The 17790-nt window shown below is 40.1% G+C and overlaps 1 long non-coding RNA gene across 2 annotated transcripts in view; it reads left to right on the top strand.

The window, feature by feature from the left end:
- Positions 1-6792, top strand: part of LOC115947985 — a 46362-nt gene extending 39570 nt beyond the window's left edge. For both annotated transcript variants that reach the window (XR_004081840.1, XR_004081839.1), the window contains 2 exons: positions 2771-2901; positions 3499-6792. This is a non-coding gene — a long non-coding RNA (uncharacterized LOC115947985). The remainder of the gene's footprint in view (positions 1-2770; positions 2902-3498) is intronic.
- The last annotated feature ends 10998 nt before the right edge of the window (positions 6793-17790 follow it).

Here is a 17790-nt window from a genome sequence, read left to right as displayed (position 1 = left end):
TTCTGGGCTAATTGCTGCCAAATGCCATACCTTGTTTCTCTGGTCTGTAGAGTTGGGATAATGCCCCCTCTGCCCCTGTGCAGAGTACCTGGTGTATACCAGATAGTGAGTGATGGCTGGTATTGCTAAACACTGTCATTAAGTAAAGTAGAAATGCATTTAACAACTCTGGGAGAATGCACTGCACAGATCTACAATTTGAGAAATGTCACTGGGAGGACCTGGACTCACCCAGGGAAATGCAGAAAAGATGACAGACTGAGCAGGTAACAGTACATATGAACTTATGGAGGAAGGATACTCACATCATTAAAAAATCGTAGGTTTTTAAAAATAAATGTTGCAGGCTGCAGGAGAAGTATCCACAGCAATCTGAGCAAGGAATACAATACAAGCAACAATGAAATATAAGGCAACAGTGGGGTGGCTTGTTTATAATATGTTAAAACACTTTCTTGTGTATTTGCACTGTTTTTTATGATTGTTTCTTATTTACATAGGAAAAGTCTTTTACCATCCTGACACATGATGTTCAATCTATCATTTCTTAGCTTAATCATGTGGTGTCCTTTGGAGCAGCAAGGGTAAATTACAGACGGGATAGTATTCAGTATAATCAAAGATGTGTTCCACTTTACATGATAAGTTTTGTCTGATTTACAAAAGCAGTATCTTCTCCAGCTGAGTGAGGAAAGAGAGACCTTAACTTGCAGATAAAAAAACTCAGAGAATAGGCTTCTCCTCCATTAAGATCCTATTGTTTACACACAAAAAGATAACTGTTGTTACCACTCTTATCTATTTATTTACTTTTATCGTGATATAGCCACAGGACCCAACTGAGACCGGGACCTACTTGGCTAAGCACAGCAAAACCCCAGAGTGCTGCAGTCTCTCCTTCAGACAATTTACAAGCCACAGGAGAGGAAAGAAAGAGAGGGAGAGACAGCTTAAGTAATAACTCTCTAGGCCAGAGGAAAAGTCAGTGGCAGAAGCAGCAGGGATCTCCAGTCCCTGAACCCTCCATTGGGAGGCCTGACCTGGTGGGTGAAGGATATATTTGAACATATCCTCCACCAGATTCTGAGGATTCACGCTCTAACTCATAGACAGAGCCATGTTTTACCCCCTTATTTCAATGGCTGCATCTGTGCTGCTGAACAGGGGTGGCCTGAGGCAAAGCTTGAAGTCAGCTGTGAAGCCCACCCCTATTACCTATTAAACACCTTCAGGCTGGCTCCAGGGCAACCCTGTTAATCCTCTCAGGGACAAAGGCTCAGGAATACCCTGTGTTTTTTTGAGCATGTTCAAGGGCACCAGGGTCAGGGTATCTGCCAGAGAAATATTAATACGTTTCAACACCACAACTGAAGCAATAGGGATCAGGCTTTCTTCCTTTGGAGAAGGGACTTCCAAATCCAAGCTTGAACAGATGGAGGGAGGGGAAAAAAGACAGGAGATTTTGGTCACAAGAGCAAGAAGTCAGTTTACATCAGAATTTGAAAGCTTTGATCAGATATGATGTCTTAGATTAGGAAAGCATTAGCTTGGAGTTTTTCTTGCTTTCTCCCCTCTCTCTCTCTCTCAAATCCATAAAAAGTAAAACCATTAGACTCTCAGTGAAGAGACATTCATCTTCTGCTCAGTAAATACCTCCTTGTGCTGCGTGGTGCCTGCTGACTTTACTGCTGTTGCAGCCTTTTAAAGTACTTCCAGGGAATCTCATTCCATTTTAACTTTAATTTTCTTTTATTAAGTAATCCAAAGAGAGTTTATAATAATCCCAGTTTAACTTTTTAATATAAACTGCAAATAATATGCTAGCATAGATTTGATCTCATATATGTATCTGATAAAAATTCGGATCTGTAGTAAAATTTGTTAGCCAGTAGTCTGTTGTCATCATATTAATGAATATAAAAGCTGGCAGCTTCAAAATGGCAATATTACAGTAAGCCTACTTTTTTTATAATAGTTTTGCATTGTGCATTCAGTACTGATGAAGATTAAGATTTAGCATGCAGAGGTAATATCCATTATGATGGGATTGTCCACAGTGAATTGAGTAGGACATTTGCTTAATTAAAAGTATTTATCTTAGATGATTTAAGACATATGTCCTCCTACTGAACTGATGATGAAATTGGTTTCTTATAATCAGTTCACCACTGATGACTCCTTATACTAAATAGAAGAACAAAAAGGTAAGAGAAGAGTCAGAGGAAAATAATAGATGCCACTGCCAGAGAATTTAAAAGAACTTTAGAAATAATGTTTAACTAACCCAATGCCATGAGCAGGAAATATACATAATCGCACCCCTAATGCAGAGATCTAATAGAGCCCTAAAAGGCTGCGCTTGGAGCAGAAAGTTTGGAGATGAAGACATGAACACATGCCCAGATTCCCACTCCCGCCCACTGTAGCTGTGCCTCAGAGGTGTTTGCAGAGCCTGGGGATAGGAGGTGGCACAGGGCCCGTGCTGGGTGAAGCTCTGTGACAGGGGGTGGGTGTCCCGCAGGGGCTGGGCAGCGCGTTCCCCTGGCTTTGGGCACGGGCTGGGAGCTGAACTGCTGGGGCTGGCAAACTGGGGCAGAAGGGAGGGCAAGGCCAGAATGCCAGGGAGGGCAGGAACCAGTGGGATCTGTTCCTCAGGGGGGGTTTAAGTGTGTTTATAAAGACATACTGAGTGGTTTAATCTCTTATACAAATATACTTTTAAGGGAGAACCTCAATGGGTGGAATGTTTCAACCTCTCTCAATTTTACAGCCCTACAGCCCAAGTTTCCTGGACTAGTCCACCTGCCTTCCTTCCTCGCCAAATGACTCATGGAAAGCTGTTGATCTTCAGTCTTTGGAGACAATCTAATATCAACAACTTTCTGGGGGTGCAGCTACAAGGTAGGGCCACATCCAACTCCTTTGAGCCCTCCCATCAGCTCAGGTGTGCTACTGACACGAAAAGCTCGTGACTCCCACTGCAGAGACCCACTTGTCTGCTTCCTGGAAACCCTGCAAAGCTGCCCCTGAGACAACTGGGCCTTTTATCAGCAAGACACACAAATCACTCACTAAATAGTTTTGGCTGAGGTTGTTGGACAAAATCTTCATAGATAGAGTCAAGAGGACAAGCAAGAAATATTTATCTTCTCTGTGCCACATGTTGTTTTTCCATAATTTCTTCTTTGCTCCTTTTCACACTCCAGGCATTTTTCTTTCTACATAGGCTAATAGGAAGAAATACTGTGGCTTACTCCAGTAATTTAATTTAAGTAATTTGTTTTAATTCTAATTATGAGCATTCAAATAGCAAGTGACACTTGTTGATATATGTTACTCTTCTGAAACACTAGAAAAAAAATCTGATCTATTCTCTGTTAATGCCTAGATGACATTTTAGGAACAGGAACAACCTGGGAAGGGCTTGTGCAGAATGGGAGCTGTCAGTGGAGTGCATGGCTGTGAATCTGGTTTTGAACTGTCCCTGTGATTTTCCAGGTGAGCCTCGGACTCTGCCTATGGTCTGTGCTCCCAGATGACAGCCCCACGATGGCAGATGGAGGGACATCCCAGGCACTGCACGGGGCGTTTGCTGCTCCCAGAGCTGCCACATGCCACGGGACCCCAGCTGCTGGATGCCTGACCCAGCTCGACTGCTGCTGGAAATGCGCTGGGGCTGGCTCAGCCCTGCTTGCTGCTGCCTGTCTGCCTTATTCTTCTGAGTTATGCCCCAGCCCGCTCCTGTCCTGTTGTGCTGCTGCCTCCAGGCTGTATTGAGTTTTCAATTATCACAATATACAGTGCAGATGCTATGCAAAACAGCCAGTGAGGCTGAGCACGCTGAACTCAGGAGAAACACAGTTAAATAAAAGTACTGCTATAATACCAGGAGGCTGATTGGAACCACAAGATACCAGTGTCTTATCATGTGGCTTTTATGTTGGTAGATGTAGATTTCAGCCATTAGAGTCCAGCTATCCAACAGATAACAGCTAGAGGAAATGGATCTGGGTATCTTCAGTTGTGAGTAACTGATCCACATTTGCCAATAAATGCAGAACCTGGTAAACTGCAGAAGAAAGAAAACATTTGAGATACCTACAAATATATCCAAGCATGTACTATGAGGTAGCATCTAACTGTGTGCAACTTAAACTCCCTGAACACAAAATTCACTTAAAGTGGTACATCAAGAGAGCTCTGACTTCAGAGAAGCAATGTGTGGTTACTTGTCAACACCAAATCCAGGCAAGGAAATAATCAGCAAGTGTAGGTCTCAATTTCTCTATTTGTACATGCAGTAACAAGCTCCCAGGTGATAATGATATTGTGATATCTATGTGGGGGTAAAAGACTATGACAAAAGAGGAAGCAATAAGCAATAAATACAATAATGTCAAACTTTCCTGTTATTAACTTCTAGAAAAGACCAACAGCTGGAATTTTAAAATGTTTAACATAGACAAATGTAAAGAGAACAAAACATTGAGTGTGTTTTTTTCCAAAGGAAAATGAAATAGACATACAGAGAAAATTATTATATTTAGTACTCTGAGGGTAAATTCTAGTTAAGGACTATGAAATAATTTGAAAATATTAATGATTTAGCCTCACACTAGCTTTTAGGGAGATAATAATGATAATTATTAGTATAAATAAATAGTATTATTATCATTCTTATTCAGAAGAATGGAATATTGATGCATAGAGAATTCTGTATTTGTCCAAAATACAGAATACATTTGTCTGTGTTTTACCACTATAACTATCCTTCTCAAGAACTATTGTATATTAGAATTATCCTTTTCCAAATACTCCTTGATATACTATTCAGTTTATCAGTTCTAAAACAACCAACCAAGCTTGCTTGTGAAACAGTGCCAGTCAACATCTCCATTTGCATGTGAATTCTCTAGCAGCAACAACCCTGATTAAAAAAAAAAAAAGATGAAGAAGAGAAAAGGAATCATGAAAATCAGTACAAAAAAATCTGTCAAGGCCCCATCTGTGACTGGGTATCAGAATATCACTAAGAAGCTCTGAGGAACAAAGTTCATTCCAAGTCTAACACATACAGCATTTTGGTGGATGAAATTAATTCAGGCAGGGAGGAATGAGAGTGCATACCATGAAAAACTCTGTTCCTCCACTGAGGATCAAAGAAAAGAAGCATCACTGTGTGTGGTCTTGAGTTTGGTGCACAAAGCCATGCTTAAACATTACAATAATCAGTGTGCTCATGTCTTGTTTTGATAGCCAGCTGCTCCTCTGAGGAGTGCCAGGGAATGAGGGACCTCTGGTCCTGGCAAGATGAGGACTCTGATTATGTACGATTGCTGCAAAAAGCAAGACTTACAGCCAGCTACCTGAAGCAGTATGGAAACAAAATCATAGTCTCCACCCTGGCCTTGAAAATCCCTCTACAAACATGTTTATTTCCTTCTGAATGGGAATATATAAAGGCTGGGGACACTTATTTGTAGGCTATTTTTGTATCTCCTCTTCAGGATCTGAATCTTGCATATTAATGAACTACAGGAAACAGGAAAACCAAACATTAACACCATTCTAATGCAGCATACTATTTTTCTTTCCCTTTTTTAAACTGTTAGAGTATGCAAATGTTCAGTTAACTGGTCCTCATGCTTTCTCTTTATTGAATTGCTTTCACTATGGCAAATAAATATTCATAAAGAAATGTGGACAATAAATCATTTCAAATAGTTCAAAGCCATTTTCTTTCTAGACTGCATATATTTTCAGCTGTAACTCGCCTTTAATATTTCATTCAAAAGACAGACTTGTAGAAGGACAATAGAGATAATGTGTCAAGTAGTAATTAAAACAGGGAGTAATGATTAAAACCATTTTGATCTACATTGTGCTCTGCCAGATTCATAATCTCCTGTGTTTGTTAGGATGACATTCTACTTGCTTTATACAGAAACTCAAAATAAACTTCTGTTTGAAGACACTGCTGAAAACAAAAGATTTCAACCCCGAGCTTGCGGGGTCCAGAGCCCTTCCCAGCTCTGGAGTTTAGGTGTATCTCCTGTACCATCCTAGCAAGATAAACTCAAGCAGGCACTGTCTTTCCTGCTAATATTGAGACTTCTCTGGGAAGCAGATCCAGATGCAGAGCAGAAGACAAGGAAGGGCCATCCCAGTGTGCAAAGGTAAATGTCACCTGTCTCACCCTTTAGATTTAGGCTAAGAGCTTCAAAAGAAATGAAATTTAAAGATCTGGTTAACTTATACACTTAGGGATCTTGGTTCAAATTCAAGTAATAATTATGCTCCTTGTCTCATTGTATGTTTTGGCTGTTAATACACATATTTGGCCCAAACTCATTATCTTTCCTGATATGTTGCTGACTTTAGGCCCTGATTCAACAGAGCACTTACATACAGACTTAAATAAATTGATTCAGGAAAGCATTTGTATTTGTGTTTAATCTTGGGCAGACATTCAACTTTCAAATCAATGGAACTTATGAAGAGCCCTGACCTTTGGGTCTAAATATTTGCCAAATCAGTGCACTGATAGAAATATATTGGAAAAGATACATGTCTAATCAGAATTTTAGTCCCTACTTTCATGGGTAAATACCCATAGATAACACATTATTCTGCTCAAGAAATCCATTTTATAGAATATATCAGAAAGCCTTAAGTCATGTTTTCTGTTTATGTGAAAAATACCAGATGAACAGTGTCTGTCATTCCTTGATAGTGTATCTGTAATATTCTTCAAATAAATAAATAAAAGTCAGGAAAAGTGCTGGCACAAAAGGGCGTTCATGATTATTTACCAATACCTTCTCAATTGTCTAGCATGTGGCAATCCTTTGGAGAGCAGGAAGGTGGAATGTCCCCCAGTCTTGAAGAACATTGCATATGAAATACCATGGGAAACTCTTCCCTAAAACCAGCATTTATAAGGGTCATTTATATACACATGGGATTTTGAGAGATCACATATTTTTATTAGAGAATGAGGGCAGCCAGGGTAAAACCATGGATGTTTCTGGTATCACCTGAAGGTTGTACAAGTGCACCTACAGCCAGATCTATGAGATTAGAAGAAGCAGATGCTATGAAATTGATACTATGATTCTGTGAAATAAAATTATCTTCTTGCTGTTGTTAAAAGAATATTCACACTTTAGTTTTCTTTATTATGTTATTAGGAAGGCAAACAGAGGCTGTCCAACATTGTTTATAGAGTGGAAACAGATAGAAAAGGGGAAGTAGATTACAACAGGTCCCATCATATCATGCAATTTGAACAGTGATGAGTATGAATGTCATAAGAAGATGCAGGAAGAATCAATGGGTGCTACATCTGTACAACCATAGGGCAATACTGTGATCCACATTATCCCACTGGGTGCTGTGGGCAGAGTTTGGGAATAGTGCACAAAAAGCAGCTGTTGAGTGTTCACACAATCACATGGATCTATCCTAATGCTGCCTACACTCACTTTGGAGGTGGTGAGTCAGGAATTTGGAGTTGCTGTATTGTACACACTGCATGCAGGCTCTGGAGCAAGGTCCCTTGGAGCAAGGGGCAGACTGCAAGGGGAAAGCACAAGGGTCTTCCCCTCCTCTATGACTCTCATATTACAAAGGAAAAGGATAAAAAGCTCAATCTCCCTTTTGCATCTACTGTGCCACAGGGAGGGGGAGATTACAACACATACAAAACAGTCACTGCCTCTGATATGCATTTCCATATTTAGTCATGAATTGGAGCTAAATTTGCTAATTTAAGTCACCTGCTCTCAATGAAATCAATTAGTGCCTAGCAGATGCAAAAGGATTATGAAGCTCAAGGTGAGCAGACATAGGTCCTTGGTGGATGAAAGGCATTTTCCAGTGTGGGGAGAGGATTTCCTAAATCAGTTCTTTAGTTTCTGCTGAAATTGTACTGCTTTAGTGAACTTCATTCTAGAGGTATGTTTTGCAACTGATTTAAAGATTTTGGGGTTTCATGTTTTTTCATCTTTCCTGATACCTTTGCTTAGAGTGTAGTAATGGTTTTTCTATGCTGCATATAACATACAGGTCATAAAAAAAAATGTTCCCCCCTCACTTCACTAGTATTTACACTGTTATATCTTTTGAGGAACTAGAAAAAGTCACCAGCTCTGCTACCAAACGTTATCCTTTTATGTCTATTCCTGTTGTCAGAGTTTTTCTCCTTTTTAACTGATAATGATTATGATTTGTATCTGAAAGTCGCTTTGATGAATCTGCCTTTTGAGTTTATGTTTTGGTTTTGCTTACCAATATTGAGTCAAGTTCTGGAATATAATTGATTTGCACTGAGTTCATCAGAGATAGGCAGACTTCTGAAGTTCTGGATGCTTTACTTCATATCCTAAGCAATTCAGATTTTTTCATTACCCTTTTTACTAAAGAAAAGACTAGCATATTCTTTTTCAAATGTGTAATAATAAGGAACATGTCAAGGCATGCTAATCATAAGGAAGAAAGTCTTACAGATGCTAAAATTCCTATGCTTTTAGCAGCAACTTAGCACCTATTATTGTAGTTCCCTATGGAGCAAAAGAAGTTCATTGCAGGTCACACGGTACACACCTCAGACCCTGATGCAGCAGTCAAGCTAATGGCAGAAGAAGTGTAATACAGATTAGAGTAACTTGATAGGAAGGAAATATTTCTAAATGCTCATCCACAGAAGTGGGGAAAGAAAAAACATTTCCCACTGCAAGCATATTTCTTTTTTTCCATGTTTACTTGGAAATTGTGAAATCACCTGAAATAAGCAGGGTGTAAAGAACCTATTTATATCTTGCATTTTGTTTGAATAATTTCATTATGTTCAAAGCATCTTTATTGGAAGGATGCTTGGTTATGAGGTTTGGGTTTTTTTCTTTCTTTTTTATTTTAAATTTTTAAAATTTTCCAGTCCTCTGGCTTTTATCCAAGCTGGAGAATAATTCTAACTTATAGCAGATGTAGTCCATCCCTTTAGACTCAGGATCAATCAGACAGAAGGTGATTGTTCTCCTTAACATCCTAAAATTTACTTTGGTTTAAAAGTCAGCTTTGTATCCTGCAGACCCATTATTTACTAAAATAAATACTGCAAAATGCAGTCATACTCTGCTTGAAAATTAACAAAAAGTAGCTTGACTTTCTACTCAAAGATAAACAGCTCATCACAGAGGAGTAAGAAAACAAAAGGCTCCTGATGCTATGACAGAGCTAAAAGCAAAAGTTCCACATGGATGATGGGCAGGTGAGCAAAGGGAATGAAGAACAGGTGGTAGAATGGACAGAAGGGGAGGGGATAAAAAATGGGAAAGGTATATCAAAGGCAAAAGCTTAGGCTAAAGAAGCACATGCAGCCCCAGAGGTATGCTTGGGGCACCTCAAAAAAGTTAGGAATAAAAACCCCAAACTCCACTGTGATGTATGTCTTGATAACAGAAGTGGTATCTGTATTGTAGAAACTTCAGATAGTCAAGTAGGAGTTGAGGTGTTATACACTAAAGCTTGGCCCAAACAGACTTGTATTTTGAGTGCTTTTCTTCACTCTTTGATATGGTAGAATAGCAACCATAAGCTTAGTTGGAAGCCTCAAGGCTTCTGTGGTGTAGTAAAACAGCCCTGACCGAGTTGAGATTCTGGACCTAGATCTTCCCTTAAAATGGGACATGAAGGGTCTAGTTTGCCTTTTAAGTTGGCAATAGTTAATTGAGAAAGACTTTAATCAATACTTCATGTGATTTAAACCTGATGCAACCAAGTAGCCTGTCTCTGAGAAACTTTCCAACAGGGGTTTGCAATCTCCCAAGGACTCAACAGTATTTTGATGAATAATATTTCTAGCAGGCTAATTTTCTTGCTAATTATCATCAAACACCTAGACAGACATTCTGCTGTAGTAGATATGCTTTGAAAAAAACTAAAAGTCCTTTCAATCATGGGCAAAAGGAAATCAAAAATTCATATATAAAGGGATATAAAGATTTTTAAATCTTAAAGCAGTGTTTCATTACAATATCTTGGTGCTAAGATACAACATCTTATAGTTGATAGATAAAACACCCCCCCATAATTGATTTTGAAATTAAATGTCATATTCCATGGATAAGAGTCCTAAATTTTATATTTAAAAAGAAATTAGGTTGTAGAAATTCTAAATGGCAAACTGTGTTCTCCTCCAACTCAATGTGTTCTGACCAAAGGGATTTTATGAATTTTTGGTTTTGTTGAGTGTTTATTTCCACTTTAAAAGGAAAAATAAACCCTACAGTATAGCTTACCAAAATTCATGGATCTATAAAGAACTTCTGGCACGTAAGTCCCAAGTGTATTCTTCCTATTCCAAAACACTTTGAGGTTACACTTAGTCATAAATGTTCCTAGTCTACTTCTCTTCATTTAATTCTGTGCAAGTGCTATGAGATGGAGGAACAGACCTAAAAGGAAAAAAATTCTCACTGGAAGAAACAAAAGCAGGTATATCTTTCTCTGCCATAGTCTGCATCCTTCCAAATCCCTCCTGCTGATGCCAAGGCTTGTCCCTCACAAGATCACAACTATGTCTGCAGTGAGCAGTACTGGCTCGGTGTCACGTTACTCAAGCAGTGCAAAATCAAATCCAAGGAAACTTGTGTTACTGGGATCACTGGCTTTACTGGGAGCAGAGGGGGTTATCTTTAAATAGCTGGGATGTACTTGCAAAGCGCAGAACCCAAGCTCAGAGCTGGCAGTTTGAGGAGATGATGAGAGTAACAAGCAAGTGTACACCAAACAGATGGGCCAGCCAGGCTGTTACAACGGGGTTCAGCTGCAGCCCTGGCTCTGTGTGTGGGAGCTGCTCAGTCAGGCAGTATTGTCAGGCTGTATTGACTTTGGCATTTACAATACCTTTGCTTGTAGGGTTATGATTAATTTCTTCTGTGATTGAGAAAAAAGATTAAAAAATAAAAAGGCCTTTTAAGTCCTATGATATTCTGCTCCTTTCAGGCTTGTAACAAATATCCAGTGACAGTGATATAGGTTCTCTCTGCAATAAGTGTGAAATTACAAGTATGCATATGTATATGATCTCATTGTCAATATTTGAGAAGCTTTAAAAAAGATGTTTTGGCTATGGAAGACACTGATGTAGGTGTTATGAGACATATGGGAGGGGGTCTTTCAAATTTTTGGAATACTTGAAGCAGGAATTTGCTGTGTGGGCTAAAAGGACTGTGTCTGTGGTCCAGCCAGGTGGAGATCACATGTCCCTAGCTGGCTCTTGTGGCAGTAGTCCACCTAAGCATTCTGCAAAAAGGTGGAATGCAGCATAGCCAAAAGTTGCTATAGCAATAGATTACTGTGCAGCTAGAGTAAAATCTTGGGTATGTACATACAGCAATTAAAGTGATAATTGGTTTGAATTTTTGGGAAGGAGCTCTACTGGACATAATCTTAAAAAACACAGACAAAACCCCAACAAAGCTAATCAACCAAAAGGAGAAAAAAGCCAGAAGAACATAAAACCTTTTATTCATTCGTGTACGAAGTGGGTAGTTCCACAGCACCATGATTTGTTTTTTTTTCCTCTTGCTAAAAGCTAAATTTTTTTGAGGTAACTGACATCCAGCATAATACAGTACATTTTTTTTTTGTCAGACATGTCTTTCAGTTTCTGTGGAAATTGTTGTTTTGCAGTGTGAGACTTATATGCAATACACAGTAAAGAAACACAAACAAACACAAATTTAGGCATGAGATTAGACAATGTAATCTTGTTTTATTGTGGAGGGAAGTTTTTTTTTTAAATCATGCTATGTGTTCTATAGCAGTAGTAATTTTCAGTAGAAATAAGATGCCCTACATTTATGGATAGTGTTTGTTATAAAGGGTTAATTTCCAAAAGGAATCTGGTTTAGCTCAGATTTTTTTCAATCAAATTGATTCTGCTTGATTTGATGTAGTGATCTAATATGACCTTGATTAAATTAGAGAGAAAATGATGATGCAGACTTGCAGAGGATCAGCAATGGGACATCACGCCATGATCAATGAAGCCAATTTATTGCAAGAACAAGCTATATTTATGCTGTGTTCTCCTGTTCACGTGCCTCAAGCTAACACAAGATTGGTTAAGCCTAACTGTGCACACGGCTCAAGCCTCCAGCTGGTTGGTCAGTCTTCCTCCTTCACGTGTCTCAAGCCTTCAGCTGGTTGGTCAGTCTTCCTCCTTCATGCACCTTGCTGTGGTTTATTGTTTTATCTTCACGCACTCTGCTGTGGTTTTTGCACCGTCTTCTTAGCTTGGCCTGCATCCTGGACTTGTTTTTCTCCTGAGCAGGCTCTTCCTGTTTTTGAGCTATCGGCGACAATGTGAAATTCTACTCAGACCCCATAAAGGCTGGCTTGAGCACTATGTCCATTTTCCTGCAAAAATCCCTCAACACAGACTGTCCTATTGACAATTGCTATCTTAGGCAACGCTGGCAGTGGATTAATGTCTTGCCCATATTTTGCAGGGACCTTGGCTAGGAATTAATTAATTTTTTCTATTCACTTTGACCTTGCTAAGAAGGCAATGGCTGTTGCTGATTGTAAGGTTAGCCTATTTCACTGGAAATAGCTACAGGAACTCACTCAAAACAGTCCAAGACAGATGACTGGCTTGCCATCTTGCCATCAGCCTAGTAGTTCACCAAGGACATAGGGAGGTGCCAGAAGTAATTTATATTATTGGAACATCAGTTCTCCAGTCAACAGCTGAGATTGTGAATAGTCTTTATACATCATCTCACACCAGCAGTTGGGGGCTACAGCTGCATCTGAGATTATAAGTGGAAATTTGCTTTCTTCTCTGCAGTGTAAAGGTCCTGGGTAAAAGTCATCTATCTATATAGCAAGGTAGGGGAGAGATTTTCTTGAACTGTCCCATGGAAAACCTGGTTAACTGTTTGTTTCTTTTATCCTAGTTGATGAAAGCTAGAGAGCAAAAGACGCGCTGGTTAGTGCTTTGGAAGCTTCTATTTAATTTTCATCCCAAGTACTATGTTACTTTACAGCAAATTTTTATAAAGTGTGAAGAAATATAGAACTTTTTTTTCTTCACCAAAATTTCATTTCTTGGCTTAAACAAAGCATTCACATTAATTGTGTCTGTTACTGCTGATGGCTGTTAAATACGATTATAAAATTCAAGTTCCAACTGAGGTTTGTTGCACTGAGCACTGTAAAGACGTGTAAGGGACAATAGCCTCTATTAGCAAATGATTTTCAATATATAGTCTTTTAACTGTGTTTAAATCTTGCAATAGGAGCAATACATTTCACTGTGTGTATGGCCACAACTGCTGAAGTTACAGAACAGTGAAAATGGCTGGTGTCATGTAAAAAGGGGAGACTTCCTCAACCCTTAGTGTGGGGAGGTTTACTTGATTCTTAGTGTTTGTCTGTCAATGCCCCAGGAAAGCTGACACCCTCAGAGCAGTAAAAACCCAGCACATCATTTTAGCAATTCTCAGGCTTAATAATAAATATCGAATTTGTCTACAGATGTCATCGCTGGACACTGGAGGGGGGAAAATGGCTAGATTTTTCCATCCCTTAAAATATCCTAATGAAACATTTCATGGCATTTAAATGGGAAAAAATATGCCAAGCCAGGAACAAGTCTTACTTTTTAGTATTTCTTTGAATTGCATGGCAGTGGTTATCATAAGATGTTTGTGGTGTGAAAATACGTGGGTTCGTTTTTCCTAATTTTTTTTCCCCAAGATGATCATGTTGAAACTTGTGGTCCTCGCCACATCTTAGAAATTATTAAGCACTTTAGGAGACAAGCTTTTGTTTACACTGATACAGATGGCTGGAATAAATTAGTGGATTCACTAAAGAACAGCTCATTTGTAGTTTTAAATGCATTTGGGCCCACATGGTGGCCATTTTGTTACTTATTCATCTATTTGTGCTTTACAGTTCCATGCCCAAAGGCTATGTCTGACTAATGGTCAGAGCTTCCTCCTAACAGAATTTATAATTATGTGTCTCTCACACCTAAAGAGCATTGGTGCTCCTGCACTGTGCCATACCCTGGGTGATCCTGTAGCTGCCCTCTCTGAAGAGCACTGAGCAGTAAATCCAGCTGCAAACAAGCAGATTAGAAAGGCAGTGCACGTCTTCACTACTGTGAATGTTTTAAGTTGAGCATTTTCCCTAAACTGGTGAAGAAATGCACAAACTTGTAACTACATACTGCAACATCAGTGCTGCTATTTGGGAGAGGTAGTCAGAGCAAGCTTCCCTAAATTAAGTCCTCAATTCAAGTCCTCCTGTATTGAATTAGGATGGGTGAGGACAAATGATGGCATAGTCACTCTATGACTCTTCACTTATACACCTTTCAGAAACAGTACAGTAAAACCTCTCTCTTTCATACTTCAACTTTTTCATGTGTATACACTTGTTTCCTCCTTGCCACCAGTACACTGAAGACATGCAACACAAATCTCATGTTGATGAATCTGGCTCTGGAATCAGCAGCACTGCTTTCACCTTTAACAGTGATTTACCTTGTCCTGTTAAAGTCACCACCAGTGTTACTATGACTCCTAGTGTAAGGGAAAAAAATCAAAATAAATCTGAGAAGCTGCTGTGAGTCTTCAGAGGCAGCTTGTATTCTTCATGGCATTTTCTTGCTAATCCCATTTCTCTTGGACTATGTGTATACTGGATATATCACTTTTACTTTGAATTTGGTTAAGCCAAACTAAGAGGGCAGAAGCAGCAAATAACTGAAATACAAATCTTTGCACTGTCATAAGTAGTAAGAAGGTAAAACAGCAACTTGGATTCACTTCAGGCTTTCGCAAATCCCATGAACTTGACAGGTGAACTTGCTTATGTGTAATGATCTATCTGGATAGCTAAATCAGGCATTCAGATGTTGGGGGATGATAGCTGTGAGACTGTAACCATCACTCTTCATCATATACAATGAGCGAGGAACCCGATCCTGGAATAAAAATAGCGTGGGATTAAAGAGTGCCCACTGAGTTCAAGGTACAACTACACAGCAAATTAAAGTCTGGAATGTCTGTCTCTCTAGTACTTGAACTGACGTGAAGCAGGGGCAGTTTTGATGAAAAAGTGGGGAGCTGCTTGTACCACATATCAGTACATGGAGACCTCTAGGCTCTCTAATACATCACTGCCAGAATTTGAATGCTGAACTTTCAGAGTTTACAGTTTACCCTTTAAACTTGGAGATTAACTACTGCAATGGCTGAAGGAGGAATCCTTTGTTTTAGATTGCAGGTTGTGTTCCTGGAACCGTTTGAAATTGAAGGACATGGCTTTTCTCACCGTCTGCTGCCCTGCCCTCCTTTGCCCTCCCAGTGAGGCAACCATTCCCAGTACAAGGCTGTAGCTGCTCTGGTAGCTGTGAGTGCCTGGAGCTTTTCTGAGAAAGCTCACATGCAATTATTTCTTTGGCATGTGAGCAAATTTTACCTGAAGAGCACCAGGAACAAAAGGTTAATGGCAATTTTTCAAAAGCCTATAACTCAACCAAGCCTCAACAGCATTTCATGTCAGAAGTGAAAGCTGTCTTTAGTATCCCCGCTCTGTTTCTGCTGCTTTAAAAATCCTACTGGCAGGAGAAAAAAAATTAAAATCTGAGGCTGAGCACTTAATGAAAAAAGGCCAAACTATATCTGGGCTGTGTAACACCTCTTACTGAAATTTCTTATAACTTCTACTTTAGAGAAGATTAAATATTTGTATTTTGATGCATATTTTGCATGTGTTCCTCTTTTTGTCCATTTCTTTCCTGAAACAAAGTTCAGCTGTAAACATGCTCAGTGCTGATAAAAGCACTATTTGCCACAACTGAGAATCCAGGCTTCAGATGGGTGATCCATGCAAGGCCAGCTCTCCCAAACTGCTGGGGAAAGCTGGCAAACAGCAGCAGGCTGATACAGACTGGCTGACTGCCATGCTTTAAAGACAGTAAGTTGAGTCTCAGCAGAAACATGGAAACAGAAATAAGAGGAGCTGTGAGTTAAAGCAGAATATGGTTAGGTCTGAGAATCCCTCTCTCTGACCTGTGTGTATTGACAGAGTAAGTTTTGCTTCATTTGCAGGAAAATTTCTATTTCCATGAAATCTAAATGGTTTATTGGTTTCACTGGTAAAAAATCCTGTGGGTGTCAGGTTCATTTGAGTTGCTAGATTACATGGGGATAACCAAGAATTTACAACTTGCAGAACAAGACAGAAGATGTGTATAATGGAGAGTTCAGTGCCTGCTGCTAGTCTCTTCAAGGTAAATGCTCCTTTAGAACAAATGGAGGCAAACTCCAAGTGCCTGGTCACAAAGAAGTTTATTATTTCATGTACACTGAAACATGCCTTGTGAAAATGACTTGCACCTAATGTACTTGCATAGTCAATATTGTGCTGTAGGTCAGGAGTAAACACAACCAGAAAACTCCAGCTAGCATCAGACCACTGAGCTGCTCAGCAATGTCAATATTAGTGAAATGAACCAAAGACTCTTGGATTTGTTAGAGGTAAGTACTAGCAATGAAGGAGATCCTGCTTCTGATTCTCCTGCCAACACTTCAGCTGTTTTACATGGGTGATTGTAATCAGCAAGAATTGTTATGCAATAGTGCTGAAGCAGAGACTTGAGAAAATATAGCTCTCACTTGAGACACAAAAGACCATAACCTTATTTCTTCACATCTTACAAAGGAAAAAAAAAAACAACTCTCCACTGGGCATCTCTAAATTGCTCATTTACAGAGATGGAAAGAAATAAAATAATTACAAGGTAAAGAAAAATTTCCATGCTATTCTGTGAGAGGCATTATCTCTGCAGACGTGAAAGGAAAAGGCAAACCAATTCTGTACTGTGCCCAAAGGGTCACCAGTGTCCAGAAGCTACTTACAGTTTTCCAAGCTTTTTGTAAAGTAAATAGGAGGGGGAAACCCTTTTAATTTTTTTTTAATGCCGTACTAAGGAGTGGATAATAAAAGGTAGCTGGATAAAATGAGTGCTGTAAAGGGAATAAAGAGCAGATCTGGGGTGCGTCTTAAGAAGGAGAGGAAGAACCCAGGAAGCTGCCTGGCACGCACATTGGAAAAAATAAAGTATTAAATTCCTCTATCCTTGTGAAATAGGGATAAATGTGCTCTTATTTTGAGCAATCATAGACGTGGCTAAACGAAAATGCACTGTAGAAACAGATGTGTTTGGTTGGCTGGTTGGTTTGGGTGTTGTTGCTTCTCGAAGTGGAGAATACTTGCTTTCTTTTTAGGCCTGTTGCAGCGGGAATGTTTGTTTCCGTGATACCGTAAATACTGGGTTTCTAGTGTTAAATAATTGCAATGTTGGTAGGCTGTGACCCGCCCTTCGCGCACCACTCCCACCTGCTGGATGGATTCTGCGAGGGGAGTCTCCCAGGGGGGTGGGAAGGCTGGCTGTCCCTGTGGGGAGAGGGGTGAAGGTTCAGGGACAGCCCAGGCCGGCGCTGCTGGGACGGTGTAACCCTGGGAAGGGTCACCGCTCTTTGCTGGGCAGGAGGGCGGCCCCAGGCGCAGCGGGGCTGGCTTCAGCCGTGGCGTGCAGGCTGCTCCTGTGGGGTTGTCATGAGTGGATAAACACAGCCAGGGTGGCGTTTGGTCCTCCCCGCGGTTTCTCGTCCACCACCCGGGATGAGAGGGGCAGGGCCCAGGGGGCCGGGTGCCCACATGGGGCGAGGCACAGGGACCGTGAGGAGGGCGCAGCGGCGGGGC

This window comes from Geospiza fortis, unplaced genomic scaffold, assembly GCF_000277835.1.
Source record: "Geospiza fortis unplaced genomic scaffold, GeoFor_1.0 scaffold403, whole genome shotgun sequence".
NCBI classification, from domain to species: domain Eukaryota; kingdom Metazoa; phylum Chordata; class Aves; order Passeriformes; family Thraupidae; genus Geospiza; species Geospiza fortis.
This window is presented reverse-complemented; position numbering and strand designations above follow the sequence as displayed.